This window comes from Leuresthes tenuis, unplaced genomic scaffold, assembly GCF_036924035.1.
Source record: "Leuresthes tenuis unplaced genomic scaffold, fLeuTen1.0.hap1 SCAF_114, whole genome shotgun sequence".
Taxonomy (NCBI): Eukaryota; Metazoa; Chordata; class Actinopteri; order Atheriniformes; family Atherinopsidae; genus Leuresthes; species Leuresthes tenuis.
Genome location: NW_027325468.1, coordinates 13652 through 32573, shown reverse-complemented (window position 1 = coordinate 32573; position 18922 = coordinate 13652). Strand labels below are relative to the sequence as shown.

General features: G+C 43.2%; 1 non-coding gene and 1 pseudogene across 1 annotated transcript; both read right to left on the bottom strand.

Moving 5' to 3' along the window:
- Window positions 1-688: 688 nt before the first annotated feature.
- On the bottom strand, window positions 689-860 carry LOC140287155 (U2 spliceosomal RNA; annotated as a pseudogene).
- Window positions 861-1168: 308 nt separating this feature from the next.
- Window positions 1169-1282, bottom strand: LOC140287156 (U5 spliceosomal RNA). Its single transcript, XR_011911510.1, has one exon. It is a non-coding gene; the product is annotated as a U5 spliceosomal RNA (small nuclear RNA).
- Between the last annotated feature and the right edge of the window lie 17640 nt (window positions 1283-18922).

The window sequence follows — 18922 nt, the reverse complement described above, 5'->3', positions numbered from 1 at the left end:
ATAGTGACTCTACTTTATAAAAAAAATGATAAGACTGACCTAAAGAATTGGAGGCCCATCACACTTTTAAACTTTGACTGTAAACATTTTAGCAAGGTTTTAGCGACACGGATGTCCTCTGTTTTAGAGGAGGTAATTCACCCAGACCAAGCTTGTGCCATCTCAGGGAGACAACTCACCGACAGCCTCGTACTGATTCGAGACATCATTGATTACGCTAGAGACAGAAACACCCGGCTTGTCATCTTAAATTTAGACTTTGAAAAAGCATTTGATCGGGTCTCGCATCAATATCTCTTTCAGGTGTTGCAGCCATCGAAAAGGGCCCGATTGTTCCTACTTGGTGAGCTTTGCTTGGTTGAGACGCTTGCCCCCCCCCCCTGCTCCTCGGCTGACCAAGTAGAAACAATCTATTCGATGGCTGCCTTGTCTTTTACTCTGTGCAAAAGACAAGGCAGCCACAAACACCACGGGAACACCGTATTGAGGCTTTGTTCTGACCATTCATTCGGTGTCGCGTTTCTTTCAAGCAATTCTCCCGGTTAGCCCGCACTCGGCTCGCTCCCAGAGCCGTGTTAAAGTCCACTTCGCATTCACTCTCTTTTCTCAGCAGATTAAAAGAAAGTTTCATCTTGGGCTCCCTGAAACTTCCATCCTACACCGCTGTTTGCTTTTTCACAAGAGCAGAGGAGAGCGCACCGTTCCCAGCGGCACTGCAGTACCGGGTCGAGGCTTGGAGTGAACGGAGCAAGCTTCTTTTTCAACTCCTATTCTTAAAAATCCATTTAATATGTTGTCCTCGTATAGAGGACATATTAAACTGATAAGAACAGATCTTAGCCAAAAGGCCGAGAAGCGATAACTGTCCACTGTTTCAGGTCCGAGGGCCCTTGCTGGCACAATGCGCACTTGTAGCAGTGTTCTTTTTATGGCCATAGGTGGCCAGAGTGTCACGTTGCACCTCCGCCCACCCGCTGCACTGAGCACTCTTCAGCCCTTTTAAATGGTATAACTTTGCACTCCCGCATGCTCCAGCAAGCACCATTCAAGCAACAACTTTGCACTCCAGCTTCGAACATCGGCACAGTCGCAACAAGTAAGGCGACTCTACTCAGAGAAGTCACTCTGCAAAGTAGCAAGATTTCTTTTGCACAGACAGAAAGGGCTTCACCCGCAAAGGTAAAGCCTGCCAATAATAGAAACAACTCATTAGTGCTGCTCTCCACGGAAGTCTTTAGTAAAAGGCGAAAGACTTGTATGTTATGAAGAGAAACCAGAGTACGATTATCCGTCACTGCGGGAGCAGGGCATCAGGCGTGGTGAGCTTTGCTTGGTTGAGACGCTTGGTTGAGTCGATGGCTGCCTTGTCTTTTACTCTATGCAAAAGACAAGGCAGCAACAAAAACACCACGAGAATCCCGTATTGAGGCTTTGTTCTGACCGCTCATTCAGTGTCGCGTTTCTTTCAAGCAATTCTCCCGGTTAGCCCACACTCGGCTCGCTCCCATAGCCGTGTTAAAGTCTACTTCGCATTCACTCTCTTTTCTCTCTTGGGATTGGGATTGGGATTTTATCTATAAAATGAATTCCTTCACTCAAACTATGTTAAAACTGCTTTGTCGTTCATATTTACCATGTCTAGAAAGATTTATACAAAAAAAACAACGTTGTACTTTGCAGTAAAAGAAAGAGCAAATCTAAAGTTTCAGGAATCCGAGAATAAGCTTACTTTCATGAGTGCTTCACGATTTCGGATTTTGCTATAAAATGAATTCCTTCACTCAAACTAAATTAAAACTGCTAAACCGCTAATCTGTTACATGTAAGGCAGATGTCAAATTCACCGAAATAGGATCTAAGGGTATTCGGCCAATCGAGCTGTAGCAGCTTCGGTAAAAGAGTATAAGTTGAAGAGTTTGTGAATAAAGGTGTGCGCACACATAGTGAACTGTAGGAAAATAGGCAGGGAGCAATGCCGGCTGGGGTATATGTTCTTGTATGTTGTCTGACTGTTTGATTTGAATGTGTTGTGTAAGTGTCCTGTTGAATGTTTGGGCTTTGACACTTCACTGTGGTTGTTAACTGTGTGGTGTGTCCTGAAATGTTATATGTTTGGGCTGTGTGACATGCTTAATGCTTGTCAGTAGCTACCCACTTATTCATATATAGCAACTGACAACATAAGAAGTCTGGACATACTTTGATAGTAGTTGTAGAAGTATCCTTATTGATAATAGATAAACTAATTCATAGTGATAGAACAGTAGATGAACAGGTGCCTGCACGTCTCACGAAAATAAAATGGGTGTATGATTGCTGACGGCAGAGCAATACTGCCAAACTTATGAGTGCTTGTGGCAAACTTGATTCAGTGTCTTGACGTGTATACGCTGTTTCGCTGACTTGATTGTCACAAGAAACAAAGTGTGTTTGATAAGATCCGACCATTTTATTACGGGAGGATCAGTATGTATGGATTCTGATGTGACTGATAAACCCATTCGTATCTTAAGCATAATCTAATACGTGAGACAACGCCCTGGCACACAATCAAAAAAAAAAAGAGAGAGCGGTTTTGTGTCCCCACAGTCCATAATGTAGAAAAGAGAGAAAAAAGCCTTTCTGATTTGGTGTGTGTGCTCATAGTGCAGAGTGTAGAGAAAAGAGAGAAAAGAAAGCCGTTTTGGTGTCACGGGTGTTGTGACTTACACACACACATTTCTGAATTGAGAAAAGAAATTATTTTAGAGGAAGCAGTAGAGTTTAGATCCCACATTTGTTGATAGGCATTCATTTATTTCTTCACTTCTGATGAAGTTTCAACAATAAACAACAAACTTTGTATTATGAGAAAGAACCAGACTCATTCTTCAGGAATCCGAAAATAAGCACGAATTCGGATTCTCCTATAAAACGAATTAATTAACTCAAACCAAGTTAAGACTGCTTTTTCCTTCATATTTATTCATGTCTAATCAAGTTTCAACGATAAACAACGTTGTACTTTGTAGAATGAGAAAGAACTTCTTCAGCAATAAGCATCTCTCGACATATGACGAAATACAGATTTTGCTATAAAATTAATTTCTTCTATCAGCGTGACTTAAAACTGTTTGCCCTCCTTATTTATCCACTTCAAATCAAGTTTCAACAATTAAAAAAAAATTGTAGTTTGAGAAAGAACAACTTAATCTTCAGCAATCAGTATAAAAAGAGGGCAACAAAAGGTGCAAATGCCAACCATACATCACTAAAAGGTGGAGCGGAAGTATTCAGCGTCAAGTAGGTGTGAATGTTCGACCAAAATTTGTAAAAAGTGGGTAAGAAAAGGTTCGAATGCCCGACTAAATATTAACAAAAGCGGGAGGAGAGGTCTTCGGATGAGAGTGGGTGAGAATTTCCTACCATACAAGTATGGTGGAGAGGAAGCTGTGATTGGCCGACAATAGTAAAAAGCAGGTGAGAAAAGGTGCGAATGTCAAAACATACATGATCAAAACAGGGAGCGGAGGTGTTTGGCTGCAACAAGGTGTGAATGTCTACCCATAATTAATGAAAAACGGGCAACAAGTAGGTTCGAAATTCCAACCATACATCATCAAAAGCAGGAGTGGATGTGTTCGGCTTCAAGAAGGTATGAATGTCCATTAATAATTGCTATAAAACATGAAAGAAAATTTTCGAATATCAAACCGCACATAATCGTAAGCGGGAGAGGAGGTGTTCCGCTGCAAGAAGGTGTGAATATCCACCCATAATTACTGAAAAATGGGTAAGAAAAGGTGCGAATGCCCAACCATACATCATCAAAAGCAGGAGTGGATGTGTTCGGCTACAAGAAGGTTTGAATGTCCGACCATAGTTTGTAAAAAGCGGGTAAGAACAGGTTTGTATGCCCGACTGTACACAATCAAAAGAGGGAGCGGAGTTGTTCAGCTACAAGAAGGTGTGAAAGTCCGACCATGGTTTGTAAAAAGCGGGTAAGAACAGGTTCGTATGCCCGAATATACACCATCAAATGCGGGAGCGGAGGTGTTCGGCTGTGAGTAGGTGTGAATCTCCAACCATAATTGCTGAAAAATGTGTTAGAAAAGGTAAGAATGCCGGTCCATACATCATCAAAAGCGGGAGAAGTGGTGTTCGGCTGCAAGTAGGTGTGAATGTCCAGCCATAATTACTCACAAATGGGCCAGGACGAAAGCCACACTGCATCTCCTGAATCCGAGGCTCGATTATCCGACGGATCCTCCTCTCCAATACCCCCGAATAGACCTTACCAGGGAGGCTGAGGAGTGTGATACCCCTATAGTTGGAACACACCCTCCGGTCCCCCTTTTTAAAGAGGGGGACCACCACCCCAATCTGCCAGTCCAGAGGCACTGTCCCCGATGTCCACGCGATGCTGCAGAGGCGTGTCAGCCAAGACAGCCCTACAACATCCAGAGCCTTGAGAAACTCAGGACGGACCTCATCCACCCCCGGGGCCTTGCCACCGAGGAGCTTTTTGACCACCTCGGCAACCTCAGCCCCAGAAATGGGAGGCCCTGTCTCCGAGCTCTCCGACTCTGCCTCTTCCGAGCACGTGTTGGTAGGATTGAGGAGTTCCTCGAAGTACTCCCCCCACCGACTCACAACATCCCTAGTTGAGGTCAGCAAAGCCCCGTCCCCACTGTAAACAGTGTTGACTGTGAGCCGCTTCCCCCCCCTGAGACGCCGGATGGTGGACCAGAATCTCTTCGAGGCCGTCCGGAAATCGTTCTCCATGGTCTCACCGAACTCCTCCCAGGCCCGAGTTTTTGCCTCAGCAACCGCCGAAGCCGCAGCCCGTCTGGCCTGTCGGTACCTATCAGCTGCTTCCAGGGTCCCACTGGCCAAAAAGGCCCGATAGGACTCCTTCTTCAGCTTGACGGCTTCCCTCACCACTGGTGTCCACCAGCAGGTTCGAGGGTTGCCGCCACGACAGGCACCGACCACCTTACGGCCACAACTCCGATCAGCTGCCTCGGCAATGGAGTCACGGAACATGGCCCATTCGGACTCAATGTCCCCCACCTCCCCCGGGATATGGTTGAAGCTCTGCCGGAGGTGGGAGTTAAAGCTCCTTCTGACGGGGGATTCTGACAAACGCTCCCAGCAGACCCTCACAATACGTTTGGGCCTGCCAGGTTTGATCGGCATCCTCCCCCACCAGCGGAGCCAACTCACCACCAGGTGGTGATCAGTTGACAGCTCCGCCCCTCTCTTCACCCGAGTGTCCAGGACATACGGCCGCAAGTCCGATGATACAACCACAAAGTCGATCATCGAACTGCGGCCAAGGGTGTCCTGGTGCCAAGTGCACATATGGACACCCTTATGTCTGAACATGGTGTTCGTTATGGACAGTCCATGACCAGCACAGAAGTCCAACAACATAACACCACTCTGGTTCAGATCGGGGGGGCCGTTCCTCCCAATCACACCCCTCCAGGTCTCACTGTCATTGCCCACGTGAGCATTGAAGTCCCCCAGCAGAACGAGGGAGTCTCCGGTAGGAGCATTCTCCAGTGCCTCCCCCAGAGACTCCAAAAAGGGTGGGTACTCTGAACTGCTGTTTGGCGCATAGGCACAAACAAGTCAGGACTCGTCCCCCCACCCGAAGGCGGAGGGAGGCTACCCTCTCGTTCACTGGGGTAAACCCCAATGTACTGGCACACAGCCGGGGGGCAATAAGTATGCCCACACCTGCTCTGCGCCTCTCACCACGGGCAACTCCAGAGTGGAAGAGAGTCCAACCCCTCTCAAGAGGACTGGTTCCAGAGCCCAAGCCGTGCGTCGAGGTGAGTCCGACTGTATCTAGCCGGAACCGCTCAGCCTCGCGCACCAGCTCCGGCTCCTTCCCCAACAGAGAGGTGACATTCCACGTCCCAAGAGCTAGCTTCAGTAGCCGAGGATCAGACCGCCAAGGCCTCTGCCTTCGGCCGCTACCCAGCTCACATCGCACCCGACCCCCTTGGCCCCTCCCACGGGTGGTGAGCCCGTCGGAAGAGGGGGACCCACGTCATCATTTCGGGCTATGCCCAACCGAGCCCCATGGGCACAGACCCGGCCACCAGGCGCCCGCTGCCGGGCCCCACCCCCGGGCCTGGCTCCGGGGGGAGGCCCCGGTGTCCCATATCCGGGCAAGGGATCACGAGGTCCAAATTTTTTGTTCATCATAAGGGGTCTTTTGAGCTGTTCTTTGTCTGGTCCCTCATCTAGGATCTGTTTGCCTTGGGTGACCCTACCAGGGGCTTAAAGCCCCGGGCAACATAGCTCCCAGACTCATTGGGGCACGCAAACTCCCCCACCACGATAAGGTGACAGCTCAGGAGGGAGAATCCCGACTATACACCATCAAATGCGGTAGCGGAGATGTTCGGCTGTGAGTAGGTGTGATTCTCCAACCATAATTGCTGAAAAATGTGTTAGAAAAGGTAAGAATGCCGGTCCATACATCATCAAAAGCGGGAGAGGTGGTGTTCGGCTGCAAGTAGGTTTGAATGTCCAACCATAGTAAGTAATAGGCGGGTAAGAAAAGGCTCGAATGCCACACTATATACCATCAAAAGCGGAAGCGGAGGTGTTCGGCTGCAAGACGGTGTGAACGTCCGACCAAAGTTTGTAAAAAGCAGTTAAGAAAATGTTCGAATATCCAACCAAACATAATCAAAAGCGGGAGCAGAGCCGTTCGACTGCAAGTAGGTGTGAATATCAGATCATAATTTGCAAAAAGCTGTTGAGAAAGGGTGAGAATGCCCGACTATACACTATCAAATGTGGGAGCGGAGTTGTTCGGCTGTGAGTAGGTGTGATTCTACAACCATAATTGCTGAAAAATGTGTTAGAAAAGGTAAGAATGCCGGACCATATATCACCAAAAGCGGGAGAGGTTGTGTTCGGCTGCAAGTAGGTGTGAATGTCCAGCCATAATTACTCACAAACGGGTAAGAAAGGGTACTATTGCCAGACCATATATGATCAAAACAGGGAGCGGAGGTGGTTCAGCTGCAAGAAGGTTTGAATGTCCGACTAAAGTTTGTAAAAAGCGGGTAAGACAAGGTGTGAATTCCCGACAATGTATGATCAAAAGAGGAGTGGAGGTTTTCGGCTGCAAGAAGGTCTGAATGTCCACCCATAATTACTGAAAAATGGTTAAGAAAAGGTGCGAAAGCCCAACCGCACATGATCATAAGTGGATGAGAAGGTGTTCGACTGCAAGTAGGTGTGAATGTAAGATCATAATTTGTAAAAAGCGGGTAAGAAAAGGTAAGAATGCCCAACCATAAATTATCAAAAGCGGCAGCAGAGTTTCGACTGGTATTTATCAATGTCTAGATAGATTTCAACAAAAAACAACGTTGTACTTTGCAGTAAAAGAAAGTGCAAATCAAAAGTTTTAGGAATCCGAGAATAAGCTTATTTTCATGAGTTCTGCACGATTTCGGATTTTATGTATAAAATGAATTCCTTCACGCAAACTAAGTTAACACTGCTTTGTCATTCATATGTACCCATTTCTACATATATTTCAAGCATAAACTTCCTCATACTACCCTGAATGAGAAAGAGCAACACTTGTGATTAAGCCATACGCCCCTTTTGAGGAGTTCTGCATGGTTTGGGATTTTATCTATAAAATTAATTCCTTCACTCAAACTATGTTAAAACGGCTTTTACCTTCATATTTATCAATGTCTCGATAGATTTAAACAAAAAAACAACGTTGTACTTTGCAATAAAAGAAAGAGCAAATCAAAAGTTTTAGGAATCCGAGAATAAGCTTATTTTCATGAGTTCTGCACGATTTCGGATTTTATGTATAAAATGAATTCATTCACTCAAACCAAGTTAAAACTGCTTTTTCCTTCATATTTATTAATGTCTAGATCGACTTCAACAAAGAACAACATTGTATTTTGCAGTAGAAGAAAGAGCAAAACTGAAGGATCAGGAATCCGAGAATAAGCTTCTTTTCATACGTTCTGCATGATTTGGGATTTTATGTATAAAATTAATTCCTTCACTCAAACTAAGTTAACACTGCTTTGTCCTTCATATGTACCCATTTCTACATATATTTCAAGCATAAACTTCCTCATACTACCCTGAATGAGAAAGAGCCACACTTGTGATTAAGCCATACGCCCCTTTTGAGGAGTTCTGCATGATTTGGGATTTTATCTATAAAATCAATTCCTTCACTCAAACTATGTTAAAACGGCTTTTACCTTCATATTTATCAATGTCTCGATAGATTTAAACAAAAAAACAACGTTGTACTTTGCAGTAAAAGAAAGAGCCAATCAAAAGTTTTAGAAATCCGAGAATAAGCTTATTTTCATGAGTTCTGCACGATTTCGGATTTTATGTATAAAATGAATTCATTCACTCAAACCAAGTTAAAACTGCTTTTTCATTCATATTTATCAATGTCTAGATCGACTTCAACAAAGAACAACATTGTATTTTGCAGTAGAAGAAAGAGCAAAACTGAAGGATCAGGAATCCGAGAATAAGCTTATTTTCTTATGGGCAAGTGGGAACTGCTTTGTCCTTCGTATTTATCAATGTGTAGATGGATTTCAACTTCTTCTACTGCAAAGTCCAATGTTTTTCTTTGTTGAAGTCAATCTAGACATTGATGAATATGGAAGGACAAAGCAGTTTTAACTTGGTTTGAGCAAAGCAATTCATTTTATAGCAAAATCCGAAATCGTGCAGAACTCATGAAAGCAGGCTTATACTCGGATTCCTGAAACTTTAGATTTGCTCTTTCTTTTACTGCAAAGTACAACGTTGTTTTTTTGTTTAAATCTTTCTAGACATGGTAAATATGAAGGACAAATCAGTTTTAACATAGTTTGAGTGAAGTAATGCATTTTATAAGCAAAATCCCAAATCATGCAAAACTCACGAAAAGCTTTTTCTCGCTTTTCACTGCTTTTTACAAACTTTGGTCGGACGTTCACACCTTCTTGCATCCGAACACCTCCGCTTCCGCTTTTGATGATGTATATTCGGGCATTCGAACCTTTTATTACCCGCTTTTTACAAACCATTGTTGTACTTTCACACCTTCTTGCAGCCGAACACCACCTCTCCCGCTTTTGATGATGTATGGTCCAGTATTCTTACCTTTTCTAACACATTTTTCAGCAATTATGGTCGGACATTCACACCTACTCACAGCTGGACACCTCCGCTCCCGCTTTTGATCATACAATGTCGGGACATCGCTCCTTGTCTTACCAGCTTTTTACAAACTTTAGTCGAACATTCAAACTTTCGTGTATCCGAAAACCTCCGCTCTCTCTTTTGATCATACATTGTCGGACATTCGCACCTTTTCTTACTGGCTTTTTACAAACCATGGTCGGACTGTCACACCTTCTTGTAGCCGAACACATCCGCTCCCGCTATTGATTGTGTACAGTCGGGTATATTAACCTTTTCTTACCCGCTTTTTACCAAGTATGGTTGGACATTCACACCTTCGTACAGCGGAACACCTCCGCTCCCTCTTTTGATGGTGTATGTTCGGGCATTCAAACCTTTTCTTACCCGCTTTTTCCAAACTATGGTCGGCTATTCACAGCTTCCTCTCCATCCACCATACTTGTATGGTGGGATATTCACACCCACTTGCATCCAAAGACCTCCGCCCCAAATTTTGTTGATATTTAGTCGGACATTCGCACCTTACCCGCTTTTGGCAAACTATGGCCTTCTTGCAGCCAAACAACTCTGATCTTGCTTTTGATGATGTAAGGTTGGGCATTCAGACCTTGCTTCACCTGCTTTTCACCAAATATAGTCGGACATTCACACCTTCTTGCAGCCGAACACTTCCGCTCCACCTTTTAGTGTTCTATCACACCTTTTTTTTCACCGCATTTTATACATTATGGTTGGAAATTTTCAACCACTCTCATCCGAAGACCTCTCCTCCCGCTTTTGTTAATATATTTGAACTTTAGTTTGACATTCAAACCTTCTTGCAGCTGATCCACCTCCGCTCCCTGTTTTGATCATATATGGTCTGGCTACTACCTTTTCTTACCCGTTTGTGAGTAATTATGGCTGGACATTCACACCTACTTGCAGTCGAACACAACCTCTCTCGCTTTTGATGATGTATGGACCGGCATTTTTACCTTTTCTAACACATTTTTCAGCAATTATGGTCGGAGATTCACACCTACTCACAGCCGAACAACTCCGCTCCCGCATTTGATGATGTATAGTCGGGCATTCTCACCCTTTCTCATCAGCTTTTTGCAAATTATGATCTGACATTCACACCTACTTGCAGTCGAACAGCTCTGCTCCCGCTTTTGATTATGTTTGGTTGGATATTCGAACCTTTTCTTAACTTCTTTTTACATATTTTGGTTGGATGTTCACACCTTCTTGTAGCCGAACACTTCCACTCCTGCTTTTGATGATGTATGGTTGGGCATTCACACCTTTTTTTTGCCCATTTTTCAGGAATTATGGGTGCATATTCACACCTTGCAGCTGAACACCTCCTATCCCACTTATGATCATGTGCGGTTTGATTTTCGAAAAGTTTCTTTCATGTTTTCTAGCAATTATTGATGGACATGTAGACCTTCTTGCAGCTGAACACCTCCGCTTCCGCTTTTGATGATACATTGTCAGGCATTCGCACCTTGTCTTACCCACTTTTTACAAACTTTAGTCGAACAGTCACACCTTTTTGCAGCCGAACACCACCTCTCCCGCTTTTGATGATGTATGGTCCAGCATTCTTACCTTTTCTAACACATTCTTCAGCAATTATGGTCGGACATTCACACCTACTCAGAGCCGAACACCTCCGCTCCCGCATTTGATGGTGTATAGTCGGGCATTCTCACCCTTTCTCATCAGCTTTTTACAAATTATGATCTGACATTCACACCTGCTTTTGATAATGTATTGTTAGGCATTCGCACCTTTTTTTTTACCCATTTTTCATGAATTATGGGTGGACATTCACACCTTCTTGAAGCCGAACACCTCCTCTACCGCTTATGATCATGTGCGGTTTGATATTCGAAAATTTACTTTCTTGTTTTAAAGCAATTATTGATGGACATTCAAACCTTCTTTTTGATGGTGTATAGTTGGGCTTTCGAGCCTTTTCTTCCCGGTTTTTACAAACCATGGTCGGACTTTCACACCTTCTTGTAGCCGTACAACTCCGCTCCCGCTATTGATTGTGTACAGTCGGGTATTTTAACCTTTTCTTACCCGCTTTTTACCAACTATGGTCGGACATTCACACCGTCTTACAGCAGAACACCTCTGCTCCCGCTTTTGATGGTGTATAGTCGGGCATTCGAACCTTTTCTTACCCGCTTTTTACAAACTATGGTGGGACATTCAAACCTTCTTGTATCCGAAAACCTCCGCTCTCTCTTTTGATCATACATTGTCGGACATTCGCACCTTTTCTTACCCGCTTTTTACAAACCATGGTCGGACTTTCACATCTTCTTGTAGCCGAACACATCCGCTCCCGCTATTGATTGTGTACAGTCGGGTATTTTAACCTTTTCTTACCCGCTTTTTACAAACCATTGTTGGACTTTCACACCTTCTTACAGCCGAACACCACCTCTCCCGCTTTTGATGATGTATGGTCCAGTATTCTTACCTTTTCTAACACATTTTTCAGCAATTATGGTCGGACATTCACACCTACTCACAGCTGGACACCTCCGCTCCCGCTTTTGATCATACAATGTCGGGACATCGCTCCTTGTCTTACCAGCTTTTTACAAACTTTAGTCGAACATTCACACCTTCTTGCAGCTGAACACCTCCGCTCCCGCTTTTGATGATGTATAGTCGGGCTTTCGAGCCTTTTCTTACCCGGTTTTTACAAATTATGGTTGGACATTCAGACCTTGCAGCCGAACACCTCCGCTCTCTCTTTTGATCATACATTGTCGGGCATTCGCACCTTGTCTTACCCGCTTTTTACAAACTATAGTCAGACATTCACACCTTGCAGCTGAACCTCCGCTCCCTGTTTTGATCATGTATGGTCTGGCAATACTACCTTTTCTTCCCCCGTTTGTGAGTAATTATGGCTGGACAGTCACACCTACTTGCAGTCGAACAGCTCTGCTCCCGCTTTTGATTATGTTTGGTTGGATATTCGAACCTTTTCTTAACTGCTTTTTACAAACCATGGTCGTACTTTCACACCGTCTTGTAGCCGAACAACTCCGCTCTCGCTATTGATTTTGTACAGTCGGGTATTTTAACCTTTTCTTACCCGCTTTTTACCAACTATGGTCGGACATTCACACCGTCTTACAGCGGAACACCTCCACTCCCGCTTTTTATGGTGTATAGTCGGGCATTTTAACCTTTTCTTACCCGCTATTTACAAACTATGGTAGGACATTCAAACTTTCGTGTATCCGAAAACCTCCGCTCTCTCTTTTGATCATACATTGTCGGACATTCGCACCTTTTCTTACCGGCTTTTTACAAACCATGGTCGGACTGTCACACCTTCTTGTAGCCGAACACATCCGCTCCCGCTATTGATTGTGTACAGTCGGGTATATTAACCTTTTCTTACCCGCTTTTTACCAAGTATGGTTGGACATTCACACCTTCGTACAGCGGAACACCTCCGCTCCCTCTTTTGATGGTGTATGTTCGGGCATTCAAACCTTTTCTTACCCGCTTTTTCCAAACTATGGTCAGCTATTCACAGCTTCCTCTCCACCCACCATACTTGTATGGTGGGATATTCACACCCACTTGCATCCGAAGACCTCCGCCCCAAATTTTGTTGATATTTAGTCGGACATTCGCACCTTACCCGCTTTTGGCAAACTATGGCCTTTTTGCAGCCAAACAACTCTGATCTTGCTTTTGATGATGTAAGGTGGGGCATTCAGACCTTGCTTCACCTGCTTTTCACCAAATATAGTCGGACATTCACACCTTCTTGCAGCCGAACACTTCCGCTCCACCTTTTAGTGTTCTATCACACCTTTTTTTTCACCAAAAAACACAACCAAGTAGGAACAATCGGGCCCTATTCGATGGCTGCCATGTCTTTTACTCTGTGCAAAAGACAAGGCAGCAACAAAAACACCACGAGAATCCCGTATTGAGGCTTTGTTCTGACCGCTCATTCGGGGTCGCATTTCTTTCAAGCAATTCTCCTGGTTAGCCCACACTCGGCTCGCTCCCATAGCCGTGTTAAAGTCTACTTCGCATTCACTCTCTTTTCCCATCAGACTCTTGGGATTTTATCTATAAAATGAATTCCTTCACTCAAACTATGTGAAAACTGCTTTGTCCTTAATATTTACCATGTCTAGAAAGATTTAAACAAAAAAAACAACGTGTACTTTGCAGTAAAAGAAAGAGCAAATCTAAAGTTTCAGGAATCCGAGAATAAGCTTACTTTCATGAGTTCTTCACGATTTCGGATTTTGCTATAAAATGAATTCCTTCACTCAAACTAAATGAAAACTGCTAAACCGCTAATCTGTTATATGTAAGGCAGATGTCAAATTCACCGAAATAGGATCAAAGGGTATTCGGCCAATCGAGCTGTAGCAACTTCGGTAAAAGAGTATAAGTTGAAGAGTTTGTGAATAAAGGTGTGCGCACACATAGTGTGCTGTACGAAAATAGGCAGGGAGCAATGCCGGCTGGGGTATATGTTCTTGTATGTTGTCTGACTGTTTGATTTGAATGTGTTGTGTAAGTGTCTTGTTGAATGTTACATGTTTGGGCTTTGACACGCTTCACTGTGGTTGTTAACTGTGTGGTGTGTCCTGAAATGTTATATGTTTGGGCTGTGTGACATGCTTAATGCTTGTCAGTAGCTACCCACTTATTCATATACTATCAAAGTATGTCCAGACTTCTTATGTTGTCAGTTCCCATCAAAAGCGGAAGCGGAGGTCTTCGGATGCAAGTGGGTGTGAATATCCCACCATACAAGTATGGTGGAGAGGAAGCTGTGAATGGCCGACCATAGTAAAAGGCGGGTGAGAGAAGGTGCGAATGCCTAACCATACATCATCAAAAGAGGGAGCGGAGGTGTTCCGCTGTAAGACGGTGTGAATGTCCGACCATAGATGGTAAAAAGCGGGTAAGAAAAGGTTAAATTACCCGACTGTACACAATCAAAAGAGGGAGCGGAGTTGTTCAGCTAAGAGAAGGTGTGAAAGTCTGACCTTGGTTTCTAAAAAGCGGGTAAGAAAAGGTTCGTATGCCCGAATATACACCATCAAAAGCGGAAGCGGAGGTGTTCGGCTGCAAGATATTGTGAACGTCCAACCAAAGTTTGTAAAAAGCAGTTAAGAAAAGGTTCGAATATCTAACCAAACATAATCAAAAGCGGGAGCAGAGCTGTTCGACTGGAAGTAGGTGTGAATGTCAGATCATAATTTTCAAAAAGCTGATGAGAAAGGGTGAGAATGCCCGACTATACATCATCAAATGCGGGAGCGGAGTTGTTCGGCTGTGAGTAGGTGTGAATCTCCGACCATAATTGCTGAAAAATGTGTTAGAATAGGTAAAAATGCCGGTCCATACATCATCAAAAGCGAGAGAGGTTGTGTTCGGCTGCAAGTAGGTGTGAATGTCCAGCCATAATTACTCACAAACGGGTAAGAAAAGGTAGTATTGCCAGACCATATATGATCAAAACAGGGAGCGGAGGTGGTTCAGCTGCAAGAAGGTTTGAATGTCCGACTAAAGTTCAAATATATTAAAGAAAGCGGGAGGAGAGGTCTTCGGATGAGAGTGGTTGAAAATTTCCAACCATAATGTATAAAATGCGGTGAAAAAAAGGTGTGATAGAACACTAAAAGGTGGAGCGGAAGTGTTCGGCTGCAAGAAGGTGTGAATATCCGACTATATTTGGTGAAAAGCAGGTGAAGCAAGGTCTGAATGCCCAACCTTACATCATCAAAAGCGAGATCAGAGGTGTTTGGCTGCAAGAAGGCCATAGTTTGCCAAAAGCGGGTAAGGTGCGAATGTCCGACTAAATATCAACAAAATTTGGGGCAGAGGTCTTCGGATGCAAGTGGGTGTGAATATCCAACCATACAAGTATGGTGGAGAGGAAGCTGTGAATAGCCGACCATAGTTTGGAAAAAGCGGGTAAGAAAAGGTTTGAATACCCGAACATACACCATCAAAAGAGGGAGCGGAGGTGTTCCACTGTACGAAGGTGTGAATGTCCGACCATAGTTGGTAAAAAGCGGGTAAGAAAAGGTTAAAATACCCGACTGTACACAATCAATAGCGGGAGCGGAGTTGTTCGGCTACTAAAAGGTGTGAAAGTCCGACCCTGGTTTGTAAAAAGCGGGCAAGAAAAGGTTCGAATGCCCGAACATACACCAACAAAAGAGGGAGCGGAGGTGTTCGGCTGCAAGAAGGTGTGAACGTCCGACCAAAGTTTGTAAAAAAGCAGTTAAGAAAAGGTTCGAATATCTAACCAAACATAATCAAAAGCGGGAGCAGAGCTGTTCGACTGCAAGTAGGTGTGAATGTCAGATCATAATTTGCAAAAAGCTGATGAGAAAGGGTGAGAAATCCCGACTATACACCATCAAATGCGGTAGCGGAGTTGTTCGGCTGTGAGTAGGTGTGATTCTCCAACCATAATTGCTGAAAAATGTGTTAGAAAAGGTAAGAATGCCGGTCCATACATCATCAAAAGCGGGAGAGGTGGTGTTCGGCTGCAAGTAGGTGTGAATGTCCATTAATAATTGCTTTAAAACATGAAAGAAAATTTTCGAATATCAAACCTTACATGATCATTAGCGGGAGAGGAGGTGTTCAGCTGCAAGAAGATGTGAATATCCACCCATAATTACTGAAAAATGGGTAGGAAAAGATGCGAATGTCCAACCATAAATCATCAAAAGCAGGAGTGGAGTTGTTCAGCTACAAGAAGGTATGAAAGTCCAACCATGGTTTGTAAAAAGCGGGTAAGAGAAGGTTCGAATACCCGAATATATACCATCAAAAGCGGAAGTGGGGGTGTTCGGCTGCAAGAAGGTGTGAACGTCCGACCAAATATTGTAAAAAGCAGTTAAGAAAAGGTTTGAATATCCAACCGAACATAATCAAAAGCGGGAGCAGAGCTGTTCGACTGCAAGTAGGTGTGAATGTCAGATCATAATTGCTGAAAAATGTGATAGAAAAGACTAGAATGCCGGACAATACATCATCAAAAGCGGGAGAGGTGGTTTTTCGGCTGCAAGTAGGTGTGAATGTCCAGCCATAATTACTCACAAACGGGGGAAGAAAAGGTAGTATTTCCAGACCACACATGATCAAAACAGGGAATGGAGGTGGTTCAGCTGCAAGGTGTGAATGTCTGACTAAAGTTTGTAAAAACCGTGTAAGACAAGGGGCGAATGCCCGACAATGTATGATCAAAAGAGGGAGCGGAGGTTTTCGACTGCAAGGTCTGAATGTCCAACCATAATTTGTAAAAATCGGGGAAGAAAAGGCTCGAAAGCCCGACTATACACCATCAAAAGCGGGAGCAGAGGTGTTCAGGTGCAAGCAGGTCTGAATGTCCGACCAATAATTACTGAAAAATGGGTAAGAAAAGGTGCGAATGCCAAATCATACATCATCAAAAGCAGGAGCGGATGTGTTCGGCTACAAGAAGGTTTGAATGTCCAACCAAAGTAAGTAATAGGTGGGTAAGAAAAGGCTCGAATGCCCGACTATACACCATCAAAAGCGGAAGCGGAGGTGTTCGGCTGCAAGATATTGTGAACGTCCGACCAAAGTTTGTAAAAAGCAGTTAAGAAAAGGTTCGAATATCTAACCAAACATAATCAAAAGCGGGAGCAGAGCTGTTCGACTGCAAGTAGGTGTGAATATCAGATCATAATTTGCAAAAAGCTGATGAGAAAGGGTGAGAATGCCCGACTATACACTATCAAATGTGGGAGCGGAGTTGTTCGGCTGTGAGTAGGTGTGATTCTACAACCATAATTGCTGAAAAATGTGTTAGAAAAGGTAAGAATGCCGGACCATATATCACCAAAAGCGGGAGAGGTTGTGTTCGGCTGCAAGTAGGTGTGAATGTCCAGCCATAATTACTCACAAACGGGTAAGAAAGGGTACTATTGCCAGACCATATATGATCAAAACAGGGAGCGGAGGTGGTTCAGCTGCAAGAAGGTTTGAATGTCCGACTAAAGTTTGTAAAAAGCGGGTAAGACAAGGTGTGAATTCCCGACAATGTATGATCAAAAGAGGAGTGGAGGATTTCGGCTGCAAGAAGGTCTGAATGTCCACCCATAATTACTGAAAAATGGGTAAGAAAAGGTGCAAAAGCCCAACCGCACATGATCATAAGTGGATGAGAAGGTGTTCGACTGCAAGTAGGTGTGAATGTAAGATCATAATTTGTAAAAAGCGGGTAAGAAAAGGTAAGAATGCCCAACCATAAATTATCAAAAGCGGCAACAGAGTTTCGACTGGTATTTATCAATGTCTAGATAGATTTCAACAAAAAACAACGTTGTACTTTGCAGTAAAAGAAAGTGCAAATCAAAAGTTTTAGGAATCCGAGAATAAGCTTATTTTCATGAGTTCTGCACGATTTCGGATTTTATGTATAAAATGAATTCCTTCACGCAAACTAAGTTAACACTGCTTTGTCATTCATATGTACCCATTTCTACATATATTTCAAGCATAAACTTCCTCATACTACCCTGAATGAGAAAGAGCAACACTTGTGATTAAGCCATACGCCCCTTTTGAGGAGTTCTGCATGGTTTGGGATTTTATCTATAAAATTAATTCCTTCACTCAAACTATGTTAAAACGGCTTTTACCTTCATATTTATCAATGTCTCGATAGATTTAAACAAAAAAACAACGTTGTACTTTGCAATAAAAGAAAGAGCAAATCAAAAGTTTTAGGAATCCGAGAATAAGCTTATTTTCATGAGTTCTGCACGATTTCGGATTTTATGTATAAAATGAATTCATTCACTCAAACCAAGTTAAAACTGCTTTTTCCTTCATATTTATTAATGTCTAGATCGACTTCAACAAAGAACAACATTGTATTTTGCAGTAGAAGAAAGAGCAAAACTGAAGGATCAGGAATCCGAGAATAAGCTTCTTTTCATACGTTCTGCATGATTTGGGATTTTATGTATAAAATTAATTCCTTCACTCAAACTAAGTTAACACTGCTTTGTCCTTCATATGTACCCATTTCTACATATATTTCAAGCATAAACTTCCTCATACTACCCTGAATGAGAAAGAGCCACACTTGTGATTAAGCCATACGCCCCTTTTGAGGAGTTCTGCATGATTTGGGATTTTATCTATAAAATCAATTCCTTCACTCAAACTATGTTAAAACGGCTTTTACCTTCATATTTATCAATGTCTCGATAGATTTAAACAAAAAAACAACGTTGTACTTTGCAGTAAAAGAAAGAGCCAATCAAAAGTTTTAGGAATCCGAGAATAAGCTTATTTTCATGAGTTCTGCACGATTTCGGATTTTATGTATAAAATGAATTCATTCACTCAAACCAAGTTAAAACTGCTTTTTCATTCATATTTATCAATGTCTAGATCGACTTCAACAAAGAACAACATTGTATTTTGCAGTAGAAGAAAGAGCAAAACTGAAGGATCAGGAATCCGAGAATAAGCTTATTTTCTTATGGGCAAGTGGGAACTGCTTTGTCCTTCGTATTTATCAATGTGTAGATGGATTTCAACTTCTTCTACTGCAAAGTCCAATGTTTTTCTTTGTTGAAGTCGATCTAGACATTGATGAATATGGAAGGACAAAGCAGTTTTAACTTGGTTTGAGCAAAGCAATTCATTTTATAGCAAAATCCGAAATCGT